This window comes from Pinus tabuliformis, chromosome 9 (genome assembly GCF_031772625.1).
Source record: "Pinus tabuliformis cultivar Carrire ecotype Pingquan chromosome 9, CPIR1, whole genome shotgun sequence".
NCBI classification, from domain to species: domain Eukaryota; kingdom Viridiplantae; phylum Streptophyta; class Pinopsida; order Pinales; family Pinaceae; genus Pinus; species Pinus tabuliformis.
In genome coordinates this window covers 342506712-342521658 of record NC_142307.1, presented here as the reverse complement: position 1 = coordinate 342521658, position 14947 = coordinate 342506712, and the positions used below count along the sequence as shown (strand labels likewise).

Below are 14947 nucleotides of genomic sequence, written 5' to 3'. Positions count from 1 at the left end.
AGGAGACAGATAATGGACGAAATCATAGTGGCACAAAAGATGATCCATTCAATGAAGAATTCAAGACACAAAGGAATGATAATCAAACTTGACCTAGCCAAAGCTTAGAACAAGCTAAGCTGGGAATATCTCCAGAAAATCCTAAAATCTTACAGGTTCGATGATAGATGGATAGAATGGATAATGTCTATGATCACCACTCCAAGTATGTCCATAATGCTAAATGGGACCCCTACAAAAACTTTTAAACCATCTAGAGGGCTTAGACAGGGGGACCCTCTTTCCCCATTCCTGTTCATAATAGCTGTTGATGGTTTGGGTAAACTAATAAAAGCAAGAGTGAGTAGTGGAAAGCTACAAGGACTTAGATTGTGGGGAGAAGAACTAACTGTTACACATCAGCAATTCATTGATGACGTCATGATGTATGGATAAGCAAATCTAACGGAAGCAAAGAAACTACTAGAAACCCTTTAAGATTTTACAAAAGCATCAGGTATAGAGATATATAAAGATAAAACAAAAATCTTCTTCTTTAGTACCCCAATGATTTCCCAATCATTCCTAGCTAGAACAATGGGGTTACGAATAGGGAAGTTCCCCACCAAATATCTAGGTGTCCAGCTTAGTGATAAGCAAAATAGAATTGCTAATTGGGGAGGTCTGATAGGGAAAATTCAAAAAAGAATGGACAACTGGACGTTTAGAACCCTGAACACCCTGCGTCGCCCCATTCTCCATAAGTCGGTCCTCCAATCAATGTCAATATACCAAATGACCAGCCATGCTATTCCAAAAACAATATGCCAAAAAATGGTGGAAATTTTCAAAAAATTTCTATGGCAATGAACAAACAAAACTAAAAAGTGGGCACTGCTTTCATGGAAATGGCTGAGAAAATCTCTAACAGAAGGAGGATTAGGGTTGCGAGATCCATATATTCTAAACCAAGTAATGGGTGCAAAACTGTGGTGGAGATGGATACAAGGAGGAGAAGATCTATGGAAGACATTGTGGGAAAAGAAATATGAGATGGCAAGATCCCCTGAAGGAAAACTAAGAAGCCAATCAGAAAAGAAAGGCTCCGCAATTTGGAACCTAGCAAGGTCAAATAGAGACCTGATAAGAGAACATAGTTTCTGGGAAATCAGGGAAGGCGACAAAGCAAACTTCTGGAGTGAGGCATGGCAACAGAGAGAAACCCTCCACCAACAACCTCAACTCCAAGATATTCATCAGTTCACCACCCAAATGGAGGAAGATGAAACCAAGAACTACTGGTTGCCTGAAAGGGACGGATACTAGAGAAAATGGAAAATGAAGAAGGACTGGCAAGAAGCAGCAGAAACAGAACAATGGGAAAATTACAAAAAGGAGATGGAGACAAGGAAAATTGCAGTCTAAGAAGGAACATATATTATAAGATGGGGAAAACGCATCAAAGGAATGTTTATGACAACAGAAGGATATTACATAAAGGCGGGTAGCACCAACAACCCAAAAATCAAAAAATGGGATAAAATCTGGAAAATGAAGACTTGGCCAAAGATAGCACTATTTACCTGGATACTGTCCCATGGGCGAGCCTTAACCTGGGACCAGTTGACAAGGAAGGGGACGCAAGGTCCATCGTGTTGCGTCCTATGCCAGGAATAGGAAGAAACAATGGAACACCTGACCAATGTCTGTCAAGTCAGCAATACCCAGTGGGAAAACCACCAACAGCTCTTCGAGATTAGCGACAAAGATACAAGTAGCATAACTACAACTGTAGATAAATGGAGGAGTAAACCATACCGAAATGCAATCTTGAATAGAGCCTGGAATCTATCTATAGGGTTCCTCCTGTGGAACATATGGAAGCAAGAAATCAGTTGATATTCAAGGAAGACGGAAAAGCTAAGAAGGAAATATTGAGCCAAACAGTACAGAACATAAGAGAGACCATAATCCTCGAGAAGTGGAATGACGAAAGCTGGAAGGCAGACCAAACGAAGACACACATTCTGAACCGCTTGCAAATCAAAATAAGTACCACAGACATGGCGAGAAGAAAACATAATACTAGAAAAACTTGAGAAGACGACGACTACAGGAACCCGCTGCAGGGATTCACAAAATTAAACTTTGATGGAGTGGCAAAAGGGAATCTAGGGGAGGCAAGTATAGGAGGAATTTTCAGGGTTGACAAAGGTAGAACTCAATGGGTCTATGCGATGGACTATGGAAACGCATCAAATAATGAGACAAAATTCCAAGCGTTGAACAGGGGGATAGAAATAGCTATCCAAGAAGGGTATCAAAAACTCTAGATGGAAGGAGATTCAAAGCTCGTAATAGACACACTCAAACAATTACAACACGGAGCACCAGCAAAGAAGCTGATTCAAAGCTGGCGGACTGCATGGATAGTTAAATAAATAAGCCAACAATTGGGAAGGATATCCTACATATTACCTTCCCATGTGAGACGAAAAGGAAATGCTCCTGTAGATTGCTTAGTGAACCGAGGATGTCAGAAAGGAGATCAGCAACTGGATGCTAGCGCGGAAGAGCTCCACCAAAAAGAGGGTATGGAGCAACTGATCCAAATGATAGAAAAAGACAAGATTAAGAGCGAGCATCTAGAGAATTCGGCCAGAAAAGACTAGAGTGGAGAGGGAAAAGGACAGACGCAGGAGGAACAGTATAGGACAGAGGTGGAGCAGGATAGGGTAAGATCAGAGTTTGGTAGGATGACGGAGGAGGGTAGAGGAAGGACAATCCCCAAGAGTACGGGGGCAGAGATGGAAAGGAATGGAAGAGGAAAGGGCAGGACATCGAAATTAGTTTTATTTTCCGAATTTAAGTTTTGTAATTTACATGAATTTTTTTATGATAAAATCAGAATACACTTATTTTATTTATTTGTTTTGAATTAACAAATGTGATTTTGAACATCAAAATTAAGATAAATAAATAAAAAATTAAATGTAACATAGATAAAAAAAAAAAATTACAACAATTAAATTAATAATAATTTATTTAAATTAAACATTAAAAATATATACTATTAAATTATAATAAAAATTAAAAAATTTTAATATATTATTCAATTTTATTTTTAAAATTTATATGGGAATAATTTTAAAAACGTAAATACATTTTTTAAATAAAATTCACCCATATGAGTATTATCATACTCATATTTTAATGGCTTTTAAAATATTAACATTTAAATAAAAAAGCAAGATAATGATTTTTAACGAGTGGTATTTTACTTTATATAATTACTTTCATAATTTTAAATTTAAGGAGAATAATGACTCATTCTAATGTGAGATAAAGTGTAACCTATATTTTTACTATTTTTTTAAATAAATATAAATATTATTATTTTAACGGGTAATTTGACTGAGAAATAAAATGATTTTTTATTTAGGATATTTTTTCTAGTTAATTTTAATTAAGAGTGATATTTTACTTTATATAATTACTTTCATAATTTTTAAATTTAAAGAGAATAATGACTCATTTTAATGTGAGATAAAGTGTAATATATTTTTACTATTTTTTTTAAATAAATATAAATATTAGTTTTTTAACCCGTAGTTTGACTGAAAAATAAAATGAATTTTTTTGAGGATATTTTTTCTAGTTAATTTTAATTAAAATTTGGTAGAGATTTTAAAAACTGGAATTTATATTGTGTAAATTCTAAAATTGAAATGCCACAAAAATTTTCTAATTGCTTATTACATTTATGCATTTAAAAAATATATTAAAAAAAAAAAATTGTTTCTTCTATACTCTAAAATATATCTTATTTTAATAAAATGACTTTTAATTTTAAAGAAATTATATAATAATCATTAAATACAATTATCATTATTGTAATGTCATGAAGTGTGATAGAGCAAGTGTTCTTTAGATTTAATTAAATGCCGTAATATGAGAATTTTAATGATATTTAGTATATTAATCAATAACTATATTTAATAATTTTGTTTTCAATTTTCTTTAAATTATAAAAAAAAAATATTTATTAAAAAAATCATTTTAATATTTAAAACATTATGAATATTAAGAAAAATTGTAATTAAAAATTTGATAAATCTATATTTAGTGGTTTGAAAATATTATAAGAAAAATTGTAATTAAAATAATGATAAATCTATATTTTTTTGTTTAATTTTTTTTTTCTTTAAATATTAATGTTAGCCCAATATTATAATAGTAATCATATCTCATTTATGAATAACCATAGAGTAGAACATAAGTGTAATATCTTATTTATAAATAATCATAGAGTGAATATTTCTTCACTTTATGGAATTAATACAATGTAATATTTAGAAAGATACACAATATTCATAATTAATTAAGCAAAGTCTTTTGCTAGAAATTACATAAGAGAAATTTTTGGCCAACAAGTGTGGTTGGAAACGAGTTGGCTAAAAAATTCTCTTATGTGATTTCTATCGAAAGACTTTACTTAATTCATTATGGATCAAAGAAAGAATTGAGTGTGGAGTAAGGTCTTACATTAAAAAGTTGAAATTTATAACGACAAATGTTTTAAGAACCTAATATAATTTTTTAATATAATAAAAACTTTCCTATAAGTGGAATAATATTTTTAGATTCTTCACACTAAAACTTAATATTTTTAGTATTTTCTCATTATTTGATCACCTTATTTATATTGTATAGGTTGCTATGAATTTTACTTTATTATTGACTGGAAAATTTATGTTTAAGATTATATATATTAGTATATATGCATTTTTTTGAAAGTTTGGTAGGATCTATTCCATTACTTTTCTTACAAGGCATGTTACATACATAGATCAAATCGTTAGGTGGTCTTAACCTACTTGACAGGAGACCAGATCTGGTAGCCACCTAACTGCATTATATGCCATCAAAAACTAAAAGAGTTTGATATTGTCAAGCAAATCTATACAAGTATGAATTTCATGATTTCTACTATATGCTAAATATCTAAAGTTTGAAACTATAAGTTGAAAACACTGCATATGGCAAAATATAAGTCAAAATAGGAACATCTAATTAAGTAATCTACAAAAGAATCCACTCAGCCTGGATCCTTCACACTAGAACCTGGAAGTTCTAAATGAGAGATGCATGGAATGTGGCTCTCAATGCGACTACGTTGTCCATTTCATTGCTACAGTAAGAACTGGATCTGTTGCAAGCCTTTTTAATTTTCACATGTCCATATTCAGTCTGAGTACATTCACTTGGGAGGGTAGTCAAGGCTTTGGTTATGAAATTATTCATTATCCAATAAAGATAAATATTTTGTTTATAATGGGTGGATATGTTGTGGGAGTGACCCGGGTTTGGAGCTAAATCCTTCCAATCACCCATATCCACATTGTTGGGCTTCAAAATTGTCCTTATTTTCACTTCATTATTCACCAATATCTTAACATTTTACCTTCATGTCACCTCCATTCCACCTCCACATCATTACATTTACCTCATTATTGGGTTATGGCTATGCCTTTCCAAAGTTTATTAATTCTTAACATTTTAAAGTGGATTTATGGTTAAACTTTAGAAAATAATATGCTTATACTTATACCTAACAATTAGAATGAGTTTGTTGACATGTGTAGGTACAAAGGAGGCTTCCAGGGCATATTTATGTGGCCTTGAATGATCAAATTCGAATTTGATAAGATAAGACTCATGGAAAAGATCATGATCTCATGGAGAAGATCATGGACCTCATTTAGGAGATCATGGAGGATAGGGTTATGTGTCTAGATGGTTGAGAAATGTATGGAACTAAAGAGAGATTAGTGGATCATCATTATGAGTTTGTTATCTCATCCCGTTGTATAAATAGGAGTACCTCCTCCATTCCAAAGGGAGGACTCTTGGAGCATGTATCCAACTTATGATGGAATAGAATAAAGCTCATTTCACATATATTTCGATTATGTAGTTTTAGATATAAGTTGTCTTAGTGTAGTAAATGGAATAATTTGTCACTTTGTTCTTAGGAGAATTGAGCTCACTCTAAAAGGATGAAAGAAACATTTTATTTCATAATAGATCTTAATTCATTTAATTGCTTAGATGTTTGAGGATTTGTTTGTGATTGATGAATGAGTTTTAAATCTTATCAGCATATGAGGGGATAACCAAGGGTCTAAGTTAGGCTCTCTCTCTCCATTTGATTTGTATGATAATTGAAATTCATTCTTTTGCTTTTATGTTTCAAGTCATTTCATTTCTTATGCTTATGAATGAATCTTAGTTTAGTTTGGATTAATATATGAGGGGACAATCAAGAGACTAAGTTAGTCTTTCTCTATCTTTGAGTCTGAACAACAATTAAAGTTCATTCTCTTGTCTTCATTTCAAGTTTTTGGTTTTATGTAATCAATGATTCCTCTATGATACGATAGGGAAGGACAAACAGGACCTTCTTAATTAGGAGCCTCTTCCCTTGCATATTATATTGAATCGTAAATAATTTAGTTAGACATAGAGTTAGTTGCCTACTCCTGCATATATTTTGCTGGCACCATCACAAGCTTACGAGTTTCCCTGGTTGATAATTTAATGAGAGCAATTTAAGAAAATAAATTGCCCAAGATTTTGGCGCCGTTGCCGGGGATGGTGCTAAGGGATCAGGCATTAGGAATTTAATTCAGTACTAGTATTTTTCTTTAGAAAAACTAACTTGTGAGACTTGGTGACAGCAGGATCTTCACAAAGGAGTTCAAGTTTGAGTTTTCTGATGTTTTAGTATTTAGCTAGTTTTAAAGTCAGTTTTTTAAAAGCCTTCCCTGCATAAATAAAAACAAATCAAGCGATTAGTATGCTCTCTTCCTGCGCTTCGTGCGATCAGGAAGATCAGAAAATCCATTGATTTAGTTCAAATAAAAATACTCATGCTGAAAAATTAATCTGTGAAATGAAAATAAAAGAATTTTGTGAATGAAAAAAAAAACATCTTTAAATTTTTAGATGAAATTTAGTTTTTTTTTTTTTTTTTTTTTTTTTTTTTTTTTGAAATAAAAGTTTCCACAAAATAATAATAATATATGTATCATATATATACATATTATTATTAAAAATAAAAATAAAAAAAATTAACCATTTTTTTGTTGTTTTTTTAGATATTTAAAAAAACTAACCATTTTTTTTTGTTTTTTTAGATATTTAAAAAAAATGCAAAACATTAAATAAAAACAACATTAAACACAAAACAAAATAAAAAAAAAGAAGAAAAAGATGCGGAGTTCGATCAAATGGACCGAGAATGGGACTGGGACAATTTTCTCTTGTTGCAGGCGTTCATGGCTACTGCGGCGCATCATTTCTTACCATTTCTCTATGACATGCCTGCGTGGAACGCAGGAGGGCTGATTTTCCTTGCGATTTTGCACATGGGGCCAGCTGAGGCCTTGTATTATTGGGTACATCGTGCGTTTCACAAGGATATCCTTTTCCAGCGGTATCATTCCCTACATCACGCTGCGATGGTTTTGCAGCCTCAAACAGCTGGGTTAGATTCCCTCTGAAGGCTATTGTATAAACAAATCCTGCGTATTCACATTGGAATTCGAGGGGGATGGCGATGGGAGCAGGAGGTGGAGACACAACATGGGTGGGGAAGAAACCGTTGCGGCGTCTGGGAGGCATGGCAGACGCCCTCTCCATTGCTTCCGATCTTGGCTTCTCTGTTCCACAGGAAGATGTGCAAAATTTGGGTAATGTGACAGGTCTTACTGATAAAAGTGATACTTTGATAAGAGTTTTGAGAGACCTTACATCTGTGCAACGTAATTTGGTGAATTTGCAAGTAGAACTGCAAGGTCGACAGGATGATAACAGTGTGGCACATCTCACCCATGTGAGTGAAATGGAAAAAATGTCAAAAGCTTGCTAAGACCACTTCTATACTGAAAGATGTCATTCAAAATAAGGATCGAATCATAGCATGTCTTCAGCAGCCCTATTCACTTGATTGCCTTCCAGTTGAAGTTCAGAGTTGTTGCTTAAAGAAGCCAGTGATTATGGAGCCTTAACTACAGCTGGGACGGCTACCTTTCTAGAGCATTTTGGGTTGACGATCATCATGGCAGTTCCCATGGTGGGAGCCTCATGAATGGGAAGTGCATCCTAATGGGTTTGATGACATTGTTGGATCTGGAAAAGAAGTTCTCCGCATCAATGACGCTTCTGGCCGAGAAAACTATGTCCAGACGCGAATTCAAGGTGAAGGATCTGTCCTAGGCAGATTTTGGGAGGTTGGAAATTGAAATGGCGGAAGTTGAGATGCCTGGATTGATGGCCTGCAGAGCTGAGTTCGGCTCCGCTCAGCCTTTAAGGGTGCCCGGATCACTGGGTCTCTCCACATGACCATCCAGACCGCGGTGTTCATTGAGAGCCTCACGGCTCTGGGTGCTGAGGTGAGATGGTGTTCCTGCAACATTTTCTCCACGCAGGACCACGCCGCCACGGCTATTGCATACCAAATAAAACAGCGTTGCGGTGTTCGCTTGAAAGGGGGAGACGCTGCAGGAGTATTGGTGGTATACTGAAAGGGCTCTTGACAGGGATCAAGGCGGTGGCCCTGATCTGATTGTTGATGACGGTGGTGATGCAAATTTGTTGATCCATGAGGGGGTCAAGGCCGAGGAGGAGTTTGCCAAGACCGGTAAGGTGCTAGATCCGGAGTCTACCACGAATCTGGAGTCTCAGATGGTTTTGGGATTGATCAAAGAGACCATCATTACTGAAACCAGCTTAGGAGGGTAGCGCTGAAGCACTGAATAGTTGATAGACAAGCTAGCGTGGATTCACAACGCCCTTCTTCAAAGTTGTAGCACCTTTGCCCCATGGAGAGTTGCAACAATTGTTGACAGAGTTGCAGCACCTGTGTCCCATGGAGAATTGCGGCACCTGTGACTCGTGAAGAGTTGCAACACCTATCTCCTGCGCTCAGAAGGTATATGTGCCAAAATAAAATAATAATGGAAAATTCTCAACGACTGGAGTACGTGGAATCCATTGAATATGCTTAAGAACAGATATTCAGTTGTAGAGCCCGGTTTTAAGGGGAAGATCAGATTTGAATACGGTTTGTTGTTTTTTTTATAATTAGTTTTTTTAACAACTAAAAAAAATCTAAAAAAATCAACACAAATAATAAATTAAAAAAAAAATTGTTTTTAATTTGTTATTTCAATAAAAATAACGAATATTTAGTGTGTTGATAAAATAAAAAATAACTTTGCTTACGGATTATGGATTTGTAATTAGTTTTTTCTTTTGAACTAAAAAAAAATATAAAAAAATCAACATAAATAATAAATTAAAAAAATAATTGTTTTTAATTTGTTATTTAAATAAAAATAAAGAATATTTTGTGTGTTGATTAAAAAAAAAAGAGAAAATAAGTAAAAATTTCCTTTTTATTTATTTAATATTTTGGATAATAAAAAAAAAAAAAACAAAAAAAAAACACAAAACAATTTTCTTGTGATTTTCTTATTTTTATTTTATTAACAAAACAAAACAAATTAAAAAAAAACCTTCATTTTAGTTATAGTTTATTTTTAGAATTTTTCTTTATTAGGTTTTAATAAAAAAAATTTGTTGATTTTACAACTTAAAAAAATTTCAACTTAAATAACAAATTAAAAAAAAAATTATGTTTTTTTAATTTGTTGTTTAAAAAATCTAAATAAATAAATAAAATCAACATAAAAAAATTAAAAAATTATGTTTTCATATTTTCTTTTTAAAATTTATTGTTTAAAAAAAAATATAATAATAAATAAAAATAAATAAAAAATAAACAATAAACAATAAAAGTTCACAAAATTCACACAGATTTGAAAAAAAAAAATGGAATACTTGGAAACAAATTTCAAAAATCGATTTATCAAACATTGGAGGATACTTGTTTCGATAGCTTCAAGTTGGCATTAACTCCTCACATCTTTCTGTTAAATGCTTTTATGTGACATACTAATATGCAGCACAGAACAGATATTTCTCATGTCAATCTTTTTGCCAAGCACATTTCAGAAGTTATCTGACAAGGAGTATTATTTTTCAGGGTTGTTTTTAAGAATGGAATGAAATTGATATCATGAATTGAGTTACTTTCAACACTTTGATTTTTCTTAAATCTGTTTTATTTGGTATGAAATTTTTGCGTAAGAATCATGAAGGAAATGCGCAATTCTTCTTGAACACACTTATGTTTTCTTTCTGCCAAGTTTTTTTACAGGTTATAGGATGATAAAGTGATCATTAAGGAGATTTCATTGTGACGATAATTAGTCTTCCAAAGACTAAATTCATGAAAAATTCTGAAGACAAATCCATCTCCATAACCACTACCTTGCACCTCCCTTTTTGAAAAAGATTTTGAATTCCACCAATTGAAAGCATGACATTTCCATATCCATTTTTCACAGCAAGAGTTCTTCTTCATCCACCATGCATTTCCTTAAATCCATTCCTTACAAGCTTATTTCCATTTTCCTTGTCATCACGATTCCCCTTCATTTCCGCCAATAAAAACCTGCTTGAGTCAAAGTCCTGGAGTCTAAGTATCATTGAAAAAAAACACCTAGAGGCTTGCATGCCTTAATGGCAAGTACTCTTTCCAATGAACAATGGGAGTACATTAATATCCCTTGTTCGTTGGATCTTGTAGGTGACTCGACCACGACAAATTTATTCGTACCTACAAAGATGTGTTAGGCATCTTAACTCCCATTGGAATCAATGGTGGGAGCTCTTGTGTTGGCTAGGGGCATTCATTAATGGCCACTAAGTCAACAACTTCTTGCTATGTTCGACATCGACACATTTAATCACATAGTAAGATTTGTGCCATCGAGCATTGAAGGCTTGAAGACCCATATTTTGTAGCAGATGAAGCCAATTTCCTTTCATTGTTTTTCAGTTTGTCATCACTTGAGGACAAGTCAATAAATAAGGCTGGGGGGAAATGTAACTTCTATATTTTGTATACCTTCCAAGCCTTATACATTTTCAGCCGCATTTAGCAGTAGATTCTGAACATTCAGCAGAAGATCCAACAATAGATTCAACAACAGATGCAGCAACAATAAAAGATTCACTTTTTCGATTTCATCCACCATTTTCACAACCAAGTAAAGAAGACTATGAACAATAGTTTTGCAGCCACACGTACACAACTCTCATCCATTTTTGGAAGGGTAAGTTAAGGTATGATATTTTCTAACTTTTAACCATTAAATTCCTTTAAAAGTTAGAATAATAATTTTTGGAAAAACTTCACTTCCTTTCCCCTTCCTTTTCCCACTTCACATAACTGCCCAAACCATCCGATTAAGGGGAAGGATACATTTACATACATACTTTGTCACATTCATATAACATCCACATTCATATATCACATTCTAAACCCCACTTACCTTCAAAATATATTCACTATTACATGAGCATACAAATAGCTTTGTCAAAAGTATTTAAAAGTTAATTGGATGCCAACACAATCATGGTTATTACACAAGAACCAACCATGATGCATTCCAACAAAAATACTCTGCAATAAAAATCAAATTATCAATATACAAAGATCATACATTGAATGCAACAAACAAAATATGGTTGAAACACAAGAACCAACCAAGTTGTAGTTCATCAAAATAATGCTTTGCAAAAGTTAAGTAAATGATATCATGCAAAGTTTAAGCCAAAGCTCAAGTACCAAAAAGTAATGTAATAGATTGCATGAGGACATGCAATACCTTCAGTTTGGGGGTATGTTGGGCTTCAAAATTGTCCTTATTTTCACTTCATTATTCACCAATATCTTAATATTTTACCTTCATGTCACCTCCATTCCACCTCCACATCATTACATTTACCTCATTATTGGGTTATGGCTATGCTTTTCCAAAGTTTATTAGTTATTAACATTTTAAAGTGGATTTATGGTTAAACTTTAGAAAATAATATGCTTATACTTATACCTAACAATTAGAATGAGTTTGTTGACATGTGTAGGTACAAAAGAAGCTTCCAGGGCATGTTTATGTGGCCTTGAATGATCAAATTCGAATTTGATAAGATAAGCCTCATGGAAAAGATCATGATCTCATGGAGAAGATCATGGACCTCATGGAGGAGATCATGGAGGATAGGGTTATGTGTCTAGATGGTTGAGAAATGTATGGAACTAAAGAGAGATTAGTGGATCATCATTATGAGTTTGTTACCTCATCCCATTGTATAAATAGGAGTACCTCCTCCATTCCAAAGGGAGGACTCTTGGAGCATGTATCCAACTTATGATGGAATAGAATAAAGCTTCATTTTACATATATTTCCATTATGTAGTTTTAGATATAAGTTGTCTTAGTGTAGTAAATGGAATAATTTGTCACTTTGTTCTTAGGAGAATTGAGCTCACTCTAAAAGGATGAAAGAAACATTATATTTCATAATAGATATTATTTCATTTAATTGCTTAGATGTTTGAGGATTTGTTTGTGATTGATGAATGAGTTTTAAATCTTATCAGCATATGAGGGGATAACCAAGGGTCTAAGTTAGGCTCTCTCTCCATTTGATTTGTATGATAATTGAAATTCATTCTTTTTCTTTTATGTTTTAAGTCATTTCATTTCTTATGCTTATGAATGAATCTTAGTTTAGTTTGGATTAGTATATGAGGGGACAATCAAGAGACTAAGTTAGTCTTTCTCTCTCTTTGAATCTGAACAACAATTAAAGTTCATTCTCTTGTCTTCATTTCAATTTTTTGGTTTTATGTAATCAGTGATTTCTCTATGATACTATAGGGAAGGACAACCAGGACCTCCTTAATTAGGAGCCTCTTCCCTTGCATATTATATTGAATCGTAAATAATTTAGTTAGACATAGAGTTAGTTGCCTACTCCTGCATATATTTTGCTGGCACCATCACAAGCTTATGAGTTTCCCTGGTTGATAATTTAATGAAAGCAATTTAAGCAAATAAATTGCCCAACACACATCTGATTATATCCCTTGTGGGTTCAGTTCTTCCTCCCACCGTGAGATTAATTGATGGACATGTCTTGGAGTTACAATATCAAAAACCTGAGCTGCATCATGAATAAGGCTAGAGGTGGTTCAACGACCACGATACCTTGAAGTTCAAGACTAGAGTTAACTGGCCCTGTGATGCTGCCCATTCCCTCTACCACAACCATGACCTGCTATGGTCGACGATCGAGAGGCAGACGGAGGGCGAACCATGACTTTAACAATAAAACAAATACACAAATGATTGTTGAGATAGTTAGACAAAACACTGGGCATTACATAGGTTGATGCTCAGATGGTGTCTAGCTTAACAATCCATAAATGTTTCCACACTAAAAAACATGTATGAGTATTCAGGAAGACAAAAAGATAGTTATGAGATAAAATTTTACCAACCCACCTAGTGATAGGGGTATACTAGTGAATATGGCTTATAGAGTGGACAAAGGCCATCCCAGTCTCCTATGGATAACAAGAACTGAAATAATTAAACAAAGAAAGGAGGGTTATGTTCAAATTCTGGAACAACACTCAACAAAAACCCCAAACTGTCTGCATAAGAATGACTACAAGAGGGCCAACGAGTAAAACTAGTGAAATTCCATACTAGATCCCCTCAATACATTCCCATACACAAAAGTAAAATACCAAAGTATATAGAAACAACAAACAGATCCACGGACTATTCGTCATACAAACCCATAATTTCCTTTCTCCTTTCACGGGTTGTTATCTCATTCATGCCATATATCATGACTAGACTTTGTCAACGAGAACACACAAACGCATACCGGATAGGGGAAAATACAAGATATGAAATAGGCATAGAGACATACCCATGGGAGAAGACCTCCGAAGGAGCCAATTCCTCTAGATTTGAGTGACGAGACGTGGTATACTCCACTTCTTGTCGATGTCTTCCACTCAATTCTTCATTTGCCGGGGTCTCTCTGCCTTGCTGGGAGTTATGAAACCTCAACAACAGAATTCAAGATTTCCAAACAACTGATAATCTCACCACCTTTACCTTCGTAATAACTACTGCACACACAGACTGCTAGCAATACTACCTTGTCGCTCGTGTGAGGAGTATGAGGCCTCCATGCATCGCCCTTAATCTCCTTCATTTTTCAATGATTCATTATGCTCCCACATTCATTTTCGATCATGCGAGGGCATGGGTTGGGCTGCCCTTCATACCTTTCATTGATCAATTTACTCATGGCATAAGTCTTGAGATGGGTAATGAAGTGTCTTACACCCTAATCAGGGATGGTATATATGTATAATTATAACAAAGGATAGGGATAATTTATTTGAATCTCTAGTAGTATATAAAATAACATTTCTCATATGTTTTATGTTGTTAGGATGTATTATTTTATGTACATGTCATTCTACAGTATCATTTTAATAGACTAATATCTTCAATTTTAATGTTATAGTGCTCACATAAAAGTGTTGTATCAGACATATATATACTCTGTGGTGTTCAAAAATATGAGAGACCATGGTCTCACTTAAATCTATCAATTTAATGTGGCATGATTAGATGGGTAAGGTATTATATTGGAATCTTCTATTCAAAAGAGGTAAAGTCGGTACTAGAATTTGTGTATTCTATAAAACAAGTACAAAATCCAACAAGCAAATATAGTTATACAATTATTTTATTCACACTTGGTGGAACAACAAAATATATACACAGCCCTTACCATAGAGCATTTCTTAAAACTGTAGTATGAGAAGCATGTTTTGAAAAAATAAAGAATTTTACCTCTCTTAGTTGTATGGGTATTCAGATTGCTCATGAATTCATTACCTTCTAGGATAGTTATTTCTTCCATTTGGAAACAAAGATGCAATTTCAGTCTATGGAGTCTC

General features: G+C 33.7%; 1 pseudogene; it reads left to right on the top strand.

Annotated features, from left to right (window-relative positions):
- The first annotated feature begins 8196 nt into the window (after positions 1–8196).
- On the top strand, positions 8197–8784 carry LOC149148622 (adenosylhomocysteinase pseudogene; annotated as a pseudogene).
- The last annotated feature ends 6163 nt before the right edge of the window (positions 8785–14947 follow it).